We start from the raw sequence: 17,090 nt of genomic DNA, 5'->3' as shown, positions 1-17,090 counted from the left end.
CTAGGCTTTGTCACTTACTACCTTCATGATCTTAAGCAAGTCACATCCCTCTCTGGACCTCAGTTTCCTCATCTGTAAAATGAGGAAGTTGATCAGAAATACTATGGAAATCAACAACCACCACAGATTAGAACTTCATGCATTTGTTTTGTTTTATCTCTAAATGTAAGGTAATGATAGAAAATATTATGCAGATTAAACTGAAAAGTATGTCATGGGCATATTCCCCACCCCTCATCCCAGACAGTTGTTAAACATTCGCTCTCTAGATGAAATGAGCTCTGAAGTTTCTAAATTTCATGCACTGGTTTTACTCAAAATGAGAGGTGCTTACTTATTGGTCTTTGGTTTATTAAAACCTTTACCTTCTTTCTTAGAATTGATATAAATATTGGTTCCAAGACAAAAGAGTGATAAGGTACAGGTAAATGGGGTGAAGTCATTTGCCCAGGATCACACAGCAAGGAAGTATCTGAATCCAAATTTGTACCCCCATTTCCAGGTCTGGCTCTCTGTTCATTGAGCCACCCAGCTGCCCCTCCCATATATATATATATATATATATATATATATATATATATATATATATACTTGTGCTATGAATTGTAGGAAAACTGGAGAGCCCTAAGATTATTTTTCCTGATATTTCCTTCTTTTGAAACACAAGAACTTAAGTCCCAGTGATTATTATGGGAAAACTGGGGAACACACTTATTTAGCTATCCATCACTGAATAGAAATGTGGGAAAGGGAAGGTTTGTGATATTCAGAGCAATTTTAACAGTTATTATGAAAATAAAAAAATGCTGTTAGCCAAAATGACTCAGAATCCAGAGATATGGTATGATTTATGAGCTGAATTTTGCCAGGCTTGGCTTTCTCAGGAGAAAATAAATACTGAGTGTGAGATTTGAGAGAATGGAGCAATCGGGATATATATAAAAAGACAAAGTTGCATTGTTCAAGTATATTAATGTTGAAGAAAAAAAAGATGTCTGACATCACTGTTGATTCCAGGGCAAGAATCTGAGGTCACAGAAGAGACTGGCCAGTCAACAACTGAGGTAGGCTTTACTATCTATCCAAATGAAATATTTGTTGGGACACATTTGAAGCCTGATTATTTATCTAATTAGTCAATATCTATAATTATGAAGCTGCAATCTAGGGCACTATAGAAGGCACCATGACAGGAATATATATAGTCCATATATGGACCTGCTCAGTGCTCACAAACATGGATGACAATTCCAAATCACTAAAGTTGCTGCCTTTAAATTCAGGTAAGCAGGAGAAATAAACCTCTTCTCAGACCAGAATTAGTCTTAATTTGGTTTTTTCTGCCTATCTAATTTAGCAGAGTCAAGTTTTCAAAGCCTGAATTCCTCTAAATAATCTTCTAATGTCATTCCTGGAAGTCAGGGGACAATGAGACAGAACTAGCCAAAGTAATAAGGAAATCTGAGACTGACAGGCAAATCCTGAACTTAAATGAAGCAGGAACAGATTTCATTGGTCAGGCAGCTGGGCTGGACCCAGAGTCAGGAAGATCTGAGTTCAAATCAAGACTCAGATACTTCCTAACTGTGTGGCTTTGGGCAAGGCACCTAACTTCATTTTCCTCAATTGTAAAATGAGAATCATAATAACATCTACCTCCCAGGCTTGATATGAAATCAAAGCACTTAGCACAGTGCCCAGTACAGAGTAGGGTTTTTTATTTATTTAAATAACCCTTACCTTCTAGCTTAGAATCAATACTGAGTTCCAAGGCAGAAGGGCAATAAGGGCCAGGCAATGGGGGCTAAGTGACTTGCAAGGGGTTCCACAGCATAGAAGTGCCATAGGCCATTTTAGAGCCCAGGACCTTCCATCTCTGGGTCTGATTCTCTATCCACTGAGCTACCAAGCTGCCATTATATTAGACTCTTAATAAATATTCTGTCTTCCCTTTGTTTTTTGTACAGTAATTGCATTGCCGATAGATTTCTGTTAAAGCACACTGACATTTCAGTTGATTTTAAACAACCTTTGATATTATTAATATTTGGGCAGATATGACTTGCTTTATCTCTAAAATAGGCTTTATCAGTAAACTGGTAATTTTTACATATTGGGCCATAATGTATACTTAATTCTCTCCTGATTAACAAAGCTATATACCCTTTAAAAGGCTGGCACTGATTGAACTGAGTCGGTAGCTAGTTAAGCTTAGCCTATTCATCCTTACCCTCTGACCAAGAGATCTCTCTGCAAGGCATAAAACCAAAGGACTGCAAATGCAGAAAGGTCCACTACACAACAAAATACTCATAGTAGCACTCTTCATAGTAACAAAGAACTGGAAACAAAAGCGTATGACCTGAGGAATGGCTAAACGAAATATGAGTAAAAATGGCATGGAATATTACTGTGATCTAAGGAACAACCAACATGAAGAATTCAGAAAAATTTAGGAAGATTTGTATAAACTGATACAGGGCAAAAGAAGGAAAACAACACACATACACACTCATGACAATGATGGCAATGTAAAGAATGAAAAAAATTGAACAATATATTCAATTATAATAATGACTAAGCTTGGTCCAAGAGAAGAATTGATGCACTTCCTAATTGTCCCTGCAGAGGTGGAGGACAGTGGTTAGGAAATATTTCATATCCTATCAGACACAGTATTGGCTCTTTCCACTGACTTGCATTTTTTCTTTTTTAATCTTTTTTACAATTGATGTAGATACAAAAGGGCTAGAATTCTTATCAAATTAGTTGATTATTCAAAGGTGTAAACAAGGTTCAAATTAATCCTTGCTCAATTTAGGAAGAATACCTGACCTTGAACTTTTCACTGTCATTTAAGGATCACCAAAAAGCATGGCAAGTGGAGTCATTCCATTTATATCGCTGAAGGAAACTGTTCTCTCTAGGCAAGGCCAAAGGTTTACAGTTAGTTTAGCATCTTTTTGTTGGTTCTTTTGTGATAAGATTCTGGGCTTTCAGAAGACCACATCCTTCTATTTTTCCCCAGAAAAATCAATCAGAGTACTTTGGGAGCACATTTTTTTTCATAGTGCTAAATTCTAAATAGTGCCCTAGTGAATACAGGTCTAAATTACATGCATATGTCACAGCAGTAATGCAGATCCTTACATGCAAAAATGCATAATCTATCAAGCAAAGCAATGTAATAATAACAGTAGCAATTCTTCATAACAACAGAAACATAAAAGCAATATATATGCATGAAGATGAACAGCAAAATTATGTACCACAAAGTCAAATGTATCTATGTCACTCAAATGTGCAGTGATTATCATGTGCATCAATAAACATGTAATTACACTCAAGGCACAGTTTATATAGTTAAACATTGTCATCTGCCTATAAATGTAGCTACTTCACTGGTTTCCCCCTGTAACATCTTAAGTTGTCCTGTCACAGGTAGAAAGATTTAAGTCTCTTGTGACTTGCTGACTTAGCCGTCTCCATATCTGAATTAATTGATTGTATCATCATCAGAACTCGCCCTGCATCCGGAAACTTGGACTTTTGAATGGCTCAGGCCAACACTGTGGGATGACTCTGGTCTGGAGAGTCGTTACAACTAAATTGTAGGCAGGCAAGGTACCTTATTTGAACTGAGTCCTTTATCCCATTTGGACTGGTTATTGGGTTAAAAATTTGCAAATCCTCATTTGCAATTTCTGTTCTGAGCCATCTTTTGATACAAACAGTCCTTGCACAGCTCAGAGGTAATTGTCTCTTTTACTTTGAGTCCACTAAGACAATTGTCCATCAGTCTGTAGCTGTCCATCAAGGATTCCAACTCACTCATCTATAGGAAATAAGTGGTCTCACTGGATTGTCTTTACAGGGCTCCCAACAGTCTGTGGGGCTTATTATGTAAGCAGGCAAGTTTTCCATTCTCTCCCCAAGTGGGCATGAATCTGATCATTGATCTGATCATTTGTGTATCCCATGACTACCAAGATTTTTTTAGCAAAATTGTATCATCCAAGATCTTGACAGTGAAATTTTTCTTCACCTTTAAGCAACCCAAAACTCTATATACATCAAGGTAAGAGCATTTAGAAAGTCTAAAATGCTACCCAGAAACAAAGTTTAAAAAATTATCTTATGTACAGACAGTGAGGCGGTACAGTGGATAGAGTACTGGCTTGTCTTCCTGAGTTCAAAACTGGCCTCGGGACTTATGAAAAAGAGTGCTATCTATCTCTAGAGAAAGAACTGTCAGAGTAGAAATGCAGATGAAAACATGTGATTTATCATTTGTTTACTTGGGTATATGCTTTGGGGTTTGGGTTTTATAAGATTATTTGCTTATAAAAATGAATAATATGGAAATATGTTTTGCATGATAATACATGTATAACCCAGATTGAATTGCTTGTCAGCCCTAGGAGGGGAGGGAATGAAAGGAGGGAGACAATGTGGATCATATAACTTTGAAAAACTTATGTGGAGATTTGTTATAAAATTTAAAAAATTAAAAATCAAATCTGGTCTCAGACATTTACTAGCTGTGTGGCCCTGGGCAAATCATTCAATCCTGTTTCCTTCAATTCTTCTTCTGTAAAATGGAGATACATTGGAGAAGAAAGTGGCAAACCACTTAAGTATCTTTGCCAAGAAAACCCCAAATTGGGTCAGGAAGAATCATACCTGAAATGAATGAACAAATACAAATGAAGTATGGAATAGATTGTTTACTCTCACACAGAAAAAGAAATGCAAAGCATTTAAAAAATCATAATATGCACTACAAAGAGATTAGAATAGAATTTAGTTGTTTGGTTGTTTTTTTTTAAACCCTTACCTTCTTGTTTAGAATCAATACTGCATCTTGGTTCCAAGGCAGAAGAGCAGTAAGAGCTAAGCAATGGGGATTAAAGTGACTTACCCAGGGTCACATAGCTAGGAAGTATCTGAGGCCAAATTGGAACCCAGGACCTTCTGTCTCTGGGCTTGGCTCTCAGTTTACTGAGTCACCTCGATGCCCCCTCCCCAGAATAGAATTTAATAACAATTAATGATTTCTTGTATACCAAACTGGGGAGTTATTTTTCAGCCTTGTTGAAATGTAAAAAAGATTTTTGTAAAATTGCTAATTAGTCATGTATCTTCCAATGGCATTGTCCAATCAAAAAGCCAAACCTGATCTTTCCAGTTGCCTTTCTCTAATCCTGACATATCCCTTGGTGCCAGCCCCCTCCTGCCACTGTTTCAGCACTCTCTCTGACACCATGCTGCTCAGGTGCCAGGTAAGGGGAACATAGACTCAGCTGCTGCAATATCTGCAGATCTTTCTGTGCTCACAAGGTTGATGCTAAAGGAAGGAAATACAGAAGAGATACAAAGGCAGCTGGTATTCCTGGCACAAGCCTGACTAGTCAAGTCCAGGCCCCTTACCATTATGTTAGGAGAGGGAAGAACTATCTTCCACCTTTGTCTAAAATCCTCTATCAGATCTAACATTCTGAGACATTAGGCTCAGTCCTTTACGCTCAACAGCCAATTGAGAAACTCTTAGGAGATGGGTCCTATCTACCCAAAAGCTAGCCCCAAAAGTTCCCTCTCAGCAAAGTGGAATTGCAGCTGTAGATGATCATGGAAAACAGGGAAAGGTCCTATTATACAAGCATTCTTCCAACCTCATCTCATCTAATGACTTTAGGGTAGAATGGCTCTAATTCTCTAATTCTACCCTTAAATTGTTTTAAAGGAAATAATCTTATGGACAGCTAAATGGCTCAACAGAGAGCGCAGGCCTGCAGTAGGAAGGTCCTGGGTTCAAATGTGGCCTCAGAAACTTCCTAACTTTGTGACCCTGGACAAGTCCCTTAATCCCAATTGCCTTGCCCATTCCCCTCTTCTGCCTTGGAACCAATACATAGTATCAATTGTAAGTCAGAAGCTAAGGATTTTATATAAAAATAAAAGAAATAACTTTCAATTCCCAAAAGACTCAACAATACAAATCCCAAATGTATAATTTCCTGCTTGAATGACTATCTCTGGGCCTCAGTTTCCTTATCTAAAAAATAAACAAGGTTGGACAAGATAACCTTAAAGGTGCCTTTCACCTATTAATCTTTGATCCTAAGACACAGGTACACAAGGTTATAAAAAAAAGAAATGATCCCTTTAAAGCAACACCCTCACATTATTACCAAAATAAGTGGATATCATAATCAAATAATATTGCAAAGTGTTTGATGAATGATCTTTGCCCAGGATATTTAGTCCAAAGAGCCTTCAGGCATGCTGATAATAATAATAATAATCGTTAATCAAATAACTGCACAGAGACTGGTGGTAATTATATCAAGTGATAAAAGTGTAACTGAATCAGGCCTTAGATTTGGGAAGCTGTTTTTTGTGCAAAGTACAGTTTTAAAGAATAGTCTTAGTATGACATATTCAGGATAGAGGGAAGTCGACATGGCGGCCATCTGTCTAGAAGCAGCAGGGGTAGAAAATTTAAATCCCAAAATACAAGCGTCTACAGCTCAGGGCAGTCCCTAAAAGAGTGCCAAGCTTGTGTAAATCACTCCATGCCCTCTGCTCCTCCTTCACCAGGTTTATCCAGGTAAATTCAACTGAAAATGAAAATGACTCTCAATGACCACTTTGAATGGGATTGGGTGAAGCATCTTAAAAGGGCAGCCTAGATGCATGGGAATGATCCCACTTTCTTTGCTTTGTTCTTGGTAGAAAGGCTTATGGATCTCAGAAACTGGAACCTCCATTCTGTTTGAGTATCAAGGAGGACAGCAACTTCCAAAACGAGTAGATCATGTAACTTTCCAGGTCCCTCCTGGCACTGTAAACTAGGTTCCTTTTCTCCATTTACTCCTCCATGAACCATTGTCCATCACTAACAGCCAAAAGCTTTGATGGACCCAACCCTACAGAGAGCTCTGCCTCTCCTTCCACAGATAAAAAATTTTCATCCCCACTACCATTGTTTTACATTCATGTAAATTCCTCTCCTCCACAGGTTGTAGCATGGACTTCCCCCTCCAAAGTAAATAAATCAAAGGCTGCTCCATTTTATAGTCATGCACATGGAGAAAGGGGTTCTCTAAACTGAAGGTGTTAATTTTGATATTTTTTATGAAGGATATTTTTTCATTGTCCAAAACCCATTTCCATATCATTACTATTACTATTTGCAATAGAGCAATCATTTAAAACCAACATCCCCAATCATATTCCCATTGAACAATTTGGTCAATCATATGTTTTCCTTCTGCATTTCTGTTTCCACAGTTCTTTCTCTGTATGTTGATAGCATTCTTTCTCATAAGTCCCTCAGAATTGTCCTGGATCATTGCATTGCTGCTAGTAGAAAAATCTTACATTCAATTGTGCCACATGTATCAGTCTTCTTTAGCTCTGTATCAATTCCTGGAGATTGATCCAGTTCACATGGAATTCCTCCAGGTCATCATTCCTTTCAGCACAATAGTATTCCATCACCAACAATTACCACAATTTGTTCAGCCATTCCCCAATTGAGGGACACTCCCTCCTTTTCAATTTTTTGCCACTACAAAGAGTGCAGCTATGAATATTTTTGTACACGTCTTTTCTCTTATTATCTCTTTGGGGTATAAACCCAACAGTGGTGTTGTCATTTACCCATTCTGATTTTGTCTTGGTGTAGGGTGTGAGATGTTGATCTAAACCTAATCTCTCCCATACTGTTTTCCAATTTTCCCAACAGTTTTTATCAAATAGTGGGTTCAAATAGTCCCCAAATCTGTGATTTGGGGGTTTATCATATACTATCTTGCTAATGTCATTTACTCCAAGTCTATTCCATTGATATACCCTTCTGTCTCGTAGCCAGTACCATATTGTTTTGATGACCACTGCTTTATAGTACACTTTAAGATCTGGTACTGCTATTAATTTTGATATTAATCATGTTTGAGTTGCACAAAAATCATCAGTAAGAACATGAAATTCCTCACACATTTATTCTCAAATTTTGTGAAGCTATTGCTTCCAGCTCTAAAATGATACTCAGCTGAACAATAGCCTGGAAAATAAATAGTATATCTTGGAAACTTTCCCAAAACAAAATTGTTGTTTAATTATGACCAGCTCTTCATGACTGTATTTGGAGTTTTCTTGGCAAAGATACTGGAGCAGTTTGCCATTTCCTTCTCCAGCTCATGTTACAGATGAGGAAACTGAGGCAAATAGGATTAAGTGACCTGTGTCCAGCTACATAGCAAGTTTCTAAAGTCAAATTTGAATTCCAGAAGATGAGTCTTCCTTACTTCAGGAGCAGCACACAATCCACTGTCATACCCAACTGCCCCCCAAATCCTTTTACATGATATAGAAATTGAACCCATGATTTCATTGGGATAGGAAACTTGCAGATGAAGAAGAATTGCTTTTACCAGAAATTGTGATTCTGATTGGTTTTGCTTAATTATCTTACTTCATTATAATGGAAGGTTCATTGGATGACAGGCAGTATGAATGGAAACACAGTTATACAAATAAGAGAATCTTCTGAACTGTATGATTACATCCAATTATGAATAGAAATGCCTGGTATAAAAAAGGTATCAATAATACATTTTTTCTTTAATAGTACATGTTGAGTATAAGGGGAAACTTTTGAAACTGCATGATAAAGAAAAAAGGAAACGAATTCCTTCAATTGAAAATACTTATTATGAATTTGCCTCAAAATAGCTTGTGGCCACATTCCAGTAAACAGAGAATCCCTATGATCTACAGTACAAAGTCTTTTTCATTTCCTCTCAAGGATATGATAAATACAATAAGCATAACAAAAGGTAAAGGTCATTCAAATTGCTAGGACACACTATCCATGTGTTAATGTCTTTTGCTGATTCATGCTTGTTCAGATACTAGGGACATGTTATCATTATTAATAACTCTCATAGGAATACCTTTGGTTCACAGTAGTACTTTTCCTTTGAAAATCTCTAAGCATTCTCTTCCAGATAATTATGGAACAGCCAAGGTTCCAGGGTATTTTTAGATATCTATTTCTAGAACATCAATATACATAGTGAAAGTATAAGCCTTCAAAATCCCATTTCCATACGCATACCCCACCAATTAATTTAACTGGTAAAGATGCAAAATACCTGGAAATTTTGAAACATGAGAATTTCATTTTCCTTTAGAGTATTATTTAAATTTTGAGGGAAATCATGGAATACTTTTTATTTTGCTTCATTTTAGCATATTTTACAGACAAAGTCAAGACATTTAAAAAATCTTTTTAAAATTTTAAAAGAAAAAGGAAAAATGAGAAAATAAATCTCATTTCTATTTAAAACCATAGTTTATTTAGCATTAATTATACAGTAATGAAAATAATTTCTTCTTGAGTTTATTATTTTTTTAATTAATAAATAAGACTTCATATGCTGCATTTTGGCATATAACAATCTCCCAAAAAGTTAAAATTATGGGTAATTCAAAGGAGAAATATATAATTTATTAAACTTAAGCTTAAGTATTAGGCTTAAGCAGTCTGTAGCATATTGCCAATGATGACTTGAATATGGAAAATGGCATCAAAAGATATTCAAGGAAACAAATAAGCAGCAATATATGATCAAAAAGAAGTGGGAAACATGGAAGGAGAATGTATAGCATAAGAGATATATGCGCACTCACATTGTTAGGAGACTTTGAAGAAGGTCTCTAGGGTAATGGTTAGGTTCCATGCAGAGGACTTATAGAAGAGTATGGACAAGAGTTAAACAAGATGAAAAAGAATACAAAATTTAAGGCTGTTGGAAGTATTCATAGTGAAATCACAGAACTATTATTACCTTTTAGTAAAGGAATCAAAATCTCGATCTTAAAATATATAGAACTCTGCTTGAAGCTTTGCAAAATACAATATTTAGATAAGATACAGTCCTTATGGAACGAGAAGTTTACAGGGAGCTAAGGCACATATACATGTAACTATCAAATACAATCGTGTGCAATAAAAGCATAAAATAGTATTGTGTAAGTTGTTCAAGTTGAAAAGCTCTTACTAATAAGCATCCAAGTTTAGTGAAGTCTTTGTGGAAATGACTTTTGAGTTGGACTTTAAAGGAAATGAAAGATATTCAATTGGCAAAGAGAGAAAAAGCTATGTTGTGTCCAAAAATAATGAGTTAAATTATAGCTCAAGTGCAGAGGACAAGAAATAAGAAAATGTTGCTAATTTATGAGAGGCAGGCAAAACTCTGAGAAGAGACAACACAAACTTTCAATATTATATTATGCAATCTCCAAGCCATCAAGGAGAGTGAAAGGAGAGAGAGAAAACCAAAGTTCACTAAAAATAAAATTTTTTTGCTACATAGGAAGTCTACTAGATCTCATTTTCTGAGCTATCGGCATCTTCTACTTCTTTTGATTCCTCAGCTCTCTTGGGGATCTCAAGGTCATGAGCCAAAGAAAGACCAAGTTCTAACTTAGTTTTACAGTTATAAAGCCTTTTTTCATAATCCTCTGTCCTAAGCCCCTTGAGTAATTAAAGTTCTGAGCTCATTGTGTCTAACTTGTTCAGAAATAAGCGGCTCCTCCTGCCAGTGTCCTCTGGTCTCTATTCAGGAAAGGTACATATCCAATTCCCAGATCAAAAGTCAGCAAAGGGACCAAGTCCTTCTCCCTTCTCTCCTTGGAAACAGAAGTACACATTATTTTTGCATTTAGAATATACTTGATTGCTTGTCCTCAGCCGATGAGAATTTTAATGATGTAAACTTTTTCAGATGTTTTCTAAACATCTTTCTTCCTACTGGTAAATTTTTTGAAATTGTTTTGGAAGAGCAAAGGACTAGAATTGTTTGAAGTAGTGTCATTTAGATAAGAGAGTAGGTTTGTTCTCTTTACCCCAAGGGGGAGAACTAGAATCCAGGCTTTGGAAGCAGCAAATATATATATTAAAAAATATGTGTATGTACACACACACACACACACAACTATATATATATAGGCTTGATGTAAGGAAAATCTTTCTAAGGGAGCTGTCCAAAAATTAAATTGGTTTCCCAGATCTTTAAGTGAAGGCTGTGACCCTTTTTTAAATGTATTGTTAAGGGGATTCTAGTTCATGAAATCAATAACCTCAGAGGACCCTTGACTCTGAAATTCTGTGATAAAATTATATGAGCATTTTAACAACTTCCACAGAAGTAACATAACAGCTGTCATATATCCTGATGCTGGTTTTGTAATGGTGCCTGTTTGTCTTTCCTCTTAGAACAATCTATAGCTAGTCTAACCATATTCCTTATGGCTTATTCTTCATTTACTCTCTAGAGTTTTGCATGACATTTTCCTAGGGCCCTGCCTGATTTTGCATATTTATCTTGCCTTGCCATCCATACTTCTTAATTAGTCAGACCAGTTCTCCTTCCTTCCTTTCTTTGTTTATTCTTTCCTTCTTAAATAAAATTTTATTAATATTTATATTTTCATCATCTCCAAGTAGCCTCCCTATTCCCCTCCTAAAAAGTTATCATATACTATAGAGAGAACTTTTAGAGAGTAAAAAAAATCAACCCAAATTATTAATATATTGAAAAAGTCAGAAAAAAATATGCAATTTATAACATCTGTGGACATCCCATCTCCACAAAAGGGTAGACTGGAAGTGTCTTCTCATGCCTCTTTTGAATCCTGCTTGATCTTTATAATTTTATTATATTTACTTTTGATTTTTTGGTGTATAATCATTCTTTACATTTACATTGTTATAGTTACTGTACATATTGTTTTCTTGGTTCTACTTACTTCACTTTACATCAGTTCACTTAAATCTTTTTCATGCTTCTTTGTCTTTATCACATTCATTATTTCTTACAGCAGTCATATCCTTTTACATTTATGTACCACAATTTGTTTAGGCATTTCCAAATTGAAGGTATCTACTTTGTTTCCAGTTCTATGAAATCACAAAAAGTGCTACTATAATTATTTTGTTGTAAATGGGGACTATTTTCTTATTGATGGCTTCCTAAGAGTCTCTGGTTCAAAGGGTATGTACATTCGATCATCTTAAGTGTATAATTCCAAATTGTTTTCCAAATGGTTGAACCATATCACAGTTCTACCAATAATGCTTCAGTTTGTCTATCTTCCCACAACCCCTCCAACATTTATCATTGCCATTTTTATCATTTTCCATATTTTTTTCCTTTTTTAAATAACAAACACACATTTTTCTCTCCCCTCCCTCACTGAAAAAAAAAAAAACTAAACACTTATAAAAAAATATACCTAGTCAAGGAAAAGGAATTTTTGCATTGACTATGTCCAAAAACTACGTCTTATTCTGTACCCAACTCTCTGTCAGGAAGTGGATAGCGTGCTTCATCATTGGTTCTCTGGAATCATGATGATCATATCATTGGTCAGAGTTCTTAAGTCTTTCAAAGTTGTTTTTGCAATGTTGTTGTTATTGTACAAATTGTTCTCTTGGTTTTGCTAACTTTACTCTGCATTAATACAAGCCTTCCCATGTTTCTCTGATACCTTCCCTTTCATAAATTCCTATAGCACAATAGGATTCCGTTACATTCATATATTATAACCTGTTCAGTCATTTCCCAAATTAAAAGTATCCATTTAGTTTTCAGTTCTTTGCTACTAGAAAAAGAGCTGTTATGAATAATTATGTACATATGGGTCCATTTCTTCTTTCTCTGATCTCTTTGGAAAGTAGACCTAATAATGGTCCAGCTTTCTAGTGTAGCATTAAATGTCCACAATGGCAAGATAATTCTGTTCATTAAAGGAAGTGCTACAACACCAAAATTCTGTGGGGCCATGTACTTGGACAAGGGCTTGATTGCTTTTGCTGGCAAAAATTGGGAAAACAGAAGAGAGAGCCAGCTTTTTTAAAAAATAGTAATCCAAAATTGGATATTAAGGGTGAACTTATCTTTTGGGAAATTGCTAAATAAATTGTGGCATATGAATATAATGTAATATTATTGTGCACTAAGAAATTATGAATTTGGCAGTTTCAGAGGAAACTGAGAAGATCCCTTTGAACTGATGCAGAGTGAAATGATCAAAGTTAGGAGAACAGTATATACAAGAACAACAACAAAATGAAGAAAAATATCTTTGAAAGGACTTTCATCAGTGTAATGATAAACCATGAGTCCAAATGACTGAATATGAAACACATAACTCACCTCTAGCCTTAAGAGATGAGTGACTTAACAGACAGTATAAGACCCTGATCCAAATGGAAAATTTTCAGCATATTCCATTCTGCTTTAAGAAGTGAGCTGTAATTCCACACTACCCATAAGCCAAGGAATAGTCTTCCACCCTCTTTAAATTTTTCCCTGAGAGGTTTCTCTCCTAATTAGGGAGGTCTTTGAGATTATTCTCACTTATGTTGGGGGGAAGACAATTCTACCATTACTTGTTTTCCCTCCTAGTATTTACACTGCTTTTATTTCTTAATTAAAAGACTCCTGCAATTACATTGGTGACTCTTCTATTCTGGGCCTACTAAAAGAGAGTATTGTCCTGGTAAGGGCTCAGATTGTTATTTATAATATCCTGTAACAGCCACAGTTATTCTGAAGAGAGTAGTAAAGAGCTCCAGAACTAGAGTTTTAAAAGTTTTCAGGAGCCCAATTGTTACATTTATATGAATATGAAATCCAAATCTATTTTAAATTACTTATGTTTCCCAAGGTTCTTAAGCATTGTTTATATTAACAAAAAGACACATACCACTGAAAATCACAATCTAGCTCTTTCCCATTAACAAATGTTACAGAATCCCAAAGATAAAGGGTAAAAAACCTTATTTTCTGGTTCTTTTCTTATAATGCAATATTGAATTTATGACTATAAAGTAGAGCACAAATTTAAATAACAGGAATTATCTCATTAATAATTTAATAACTCATAATTATACATTAAGTAGACATGTGGATATTCATGCCTCTAATTTCTGAGCCTTTTTGTAATTTGGTGGTTTTTTATTAAAGGTCCCAAATGTCTTTCATTTGTTTTCCTAGTTATGAAAAAAGGAAATGTGATGTATAAAATTATAGAACACTGATACTGAAATTATTCATGGAGACATTTGGTTTATTTTTTAAATCCTTGATTAAAGCTGCACATATGACTTACAATGCTGACTACTGTACTAATTGTAGCTTGTAGGCTAAATTTTAGACCTGTAAGACTCTACACACACATAACCCAATGTGCTTTTAATTATTTCCCCTTTCTGAGTTAACTGTGGAAAATAAGGGAAGGACTTAGCAAGAGCGATCCAATCAGTCCATGAAAAAGCATTTATTAATTGTTTAGGTCGGGCATGTCCTCAAAAAAGTAGGTCGCTGAAATATTTCTAAATGTACATAAAAGAATAGGAGGAATTTAAGAAAAAAGGACAAAAAAGCAGGATGGTTTGCAAAGTAAGGTAGATTTGTCATTTATGACTCTAAAAAATTAAGTGATGAGAAATGGAGATTCTGTACAATATCTCTTTTTGTGTTCTGCTATGTGTATAGAAATAATGGAAGAAGGTTTGGGTATTTCAGTTCCGAATTTAAAAACTTGAGATCTTAAAATACTGATTCTTAAGACATAACTTTAAACTTTGCTCTACTAACCCAAGGAGGATATGCCCTGATATACACCCACTTTATTCTTTCATTTCCAGTTTATTATAAAACTACTAAGAAAAATACTTCTGTAACATCTGTCAGAAAATCCTAGTTGTTTTTCAGGTTCAAAGCTACTCATGTATTTTTATTAAATAAAGAAAGAGAAAACAATATCCCACAAAATTGATGGGATATTTATGTAGGTTAAAAGGTGGAGTCATTTGTTTAGTCAGTTAAATTTAAACCTAATAAACACAGCTTTAAAATAATTTGCTAGGGCTTTAAAAGAATGCCTGCCCTTTGATTCAGCCATAGCACTGCTGGGTTTGTACCCCAAAGAGATAATAAGGAAAAAGACATGTACAAAAATATTTATAGCTGCACTCTTTGTGGTGGCCAAAAAATGGAAAATAAGGGGATGCCCTTCAATTGGGGAATGGCTGAACAAATTGTGGTATATGTTGGTGATGGAATATTACTGTGCTGAAAGGAATAATGAACTGAGGAATTCCATGTAAAGTGGAAAGACCTCCAGGACTTGATGCAGAGCAAAAGGAGCAGAACCGGGAGAACATTGTACACATAGACTGATACACTGTGGCACAATTGAATGTAATCATCTTTACTACTAGCAGCAGTGCAATGACTCAGGACAATTCAGAGGAACTTATGAGAAAGAACGCTATCCATATCCAGAGAAAGAACTGTGGAAACAGAAATGCAGAAGAAAAGCATAAAATCGATCACATGGTTCAATGGGTATATAATTGGAGTTTTGATGTTAAAAGATCATTCTACTGCAAATATGGATAACATGGAAATAGGTTTTGAACAATGATACACGTATAACCCAGTGGAATTGCTTGTCAACTTGCGGGAGGGGGGGTGGGAGATCATGAATCATGTAACCATGGGAAAATATTCTAAATAAAAAAGGGGAAAATAATTTTCTACCTGAAATATAATTATTCTTTTCTTTATCTCTTTTTGTTTGAAAAGTAACAATTGAGTTTACATTTTGCTTGGTCTTTTGTCAGAGTTAACTTAAAGAAAATGTCAAAAGACTTATACTTATTTGACAATTTTGTTAGTAAAGATATATTCCCTGGTTGCAGTCATCCCAGTGAAGAAATTTCATCTTTCTAGGAAAAATTCCCTCTTTTCCCATTTTTATTTATTTGTTTATTTTTCCCCTTTGGTTTTACTTCACCTCCACTTATATGTAAAAGCTATTTTTTGTGTTCCTTTTCTAACATTTTGAGTTCCTCATTTGCTCTGTCACTCACACCTTCCCCTCCTCTCCCTAAGAAGGTAATCAATTTGCTATTGGTAATGCATGTGTTATCATATAAAACAGATTTTCTGGGAGAAAATTCTTGATCAAATGTCATTCCCAGTTTCTGCAGTTTCGTTTTTACCCAGCTACCAGAAGTTATAAAATATGAAATCAAGTTTTATATTGTTGTCGTCTTACAACCAGAGGCAACGTTTCCCAGCACAAGGGACAGATTCAAACAACTTGAAGCGAATAGTTTAAGGAAGAGTTTGAGAATGGTGCATTAGAAATAGAAGCCTTTTGGGAGCTTAGTCACTATCAGCATTTCACTAATTACTTGTTCCTAGATCTCCGTACATCTTATGGCATCACTAAATATCTGATTCTTTCTCAAAGTCCAAGGAACCTCCAAGATCTTATAGTTGCAATAAAAATAGCAAACATTTGCCTAAGACCCTTAAGGTCTGCAAAGCACTTTCCCCACAACCACACTATAAAATAAGTATTAACACTCCCATTTTACAGATGATGAAACTAAGCTTTAGAAAGGAAATGAGGCTTGTGTCTGTGTAAGCATCGGGACTGAGTGTCTCCGAAGGCAAAATTTGGGTTGCTTTTTCTTTCTCTACACCACATTGTCTCTCATTCTATTAAACCCCCTACATGGCAGTACTATGCCCATTTTCTACTTAAATGATCCTTGCATACTAAAAGCTGCAGCATTTCTCGGGTTGCACTATGGGAGTCACTAAAAGCACTTTCTTTTGTGAACTTAAGCATGTCATTTAGCATCTTTAGGCTTCAGTTTTCTCACCTATAGAAGGGAGTAATGCCTCGATCTAGGACAATTAATGAGGGACTTACAACAAAGAATGCTCTCCATCTCCAGAGAAAGAACTGATGGAGTGGGAATGCAGATCAAAGTATACGATTTTTCTCTTCAACTTATTGGGGGATTTTGATTTTATATGAATATTCTCTTACAAAAAGCTCACAATATGGAAATATGTTTTACATGATAATAAGGGTATAAACCAGATCAAATTGTTTTACCGGCTCTAGGAAGGGGGAGGAAAGAGAAGCAAAAAAGCAATTTGGATCACATAACTCTAGAAAATTTATGTGGAAATTTATTACATGTAATT

The sequence above is a fragment of the Monodelphis domestica genome, chromosome 6 (genome assembly GCF_027887165.1).
Source record: "Monodelphis domestica isolate mMonDom1 chromosome 6, mMonDom1.pri, whole genome shotgun sequence".
NCBI classification, from domain to species: domain Eukaryota; kingdom Metazoa; phylum Chordata; class Mammalia; order Didelphimorphia; family Didelphidae; genus Monodelphis; species Monodelphis domestica.
This window is presented reverse-complemented; position numbering follows the sequence as displayed.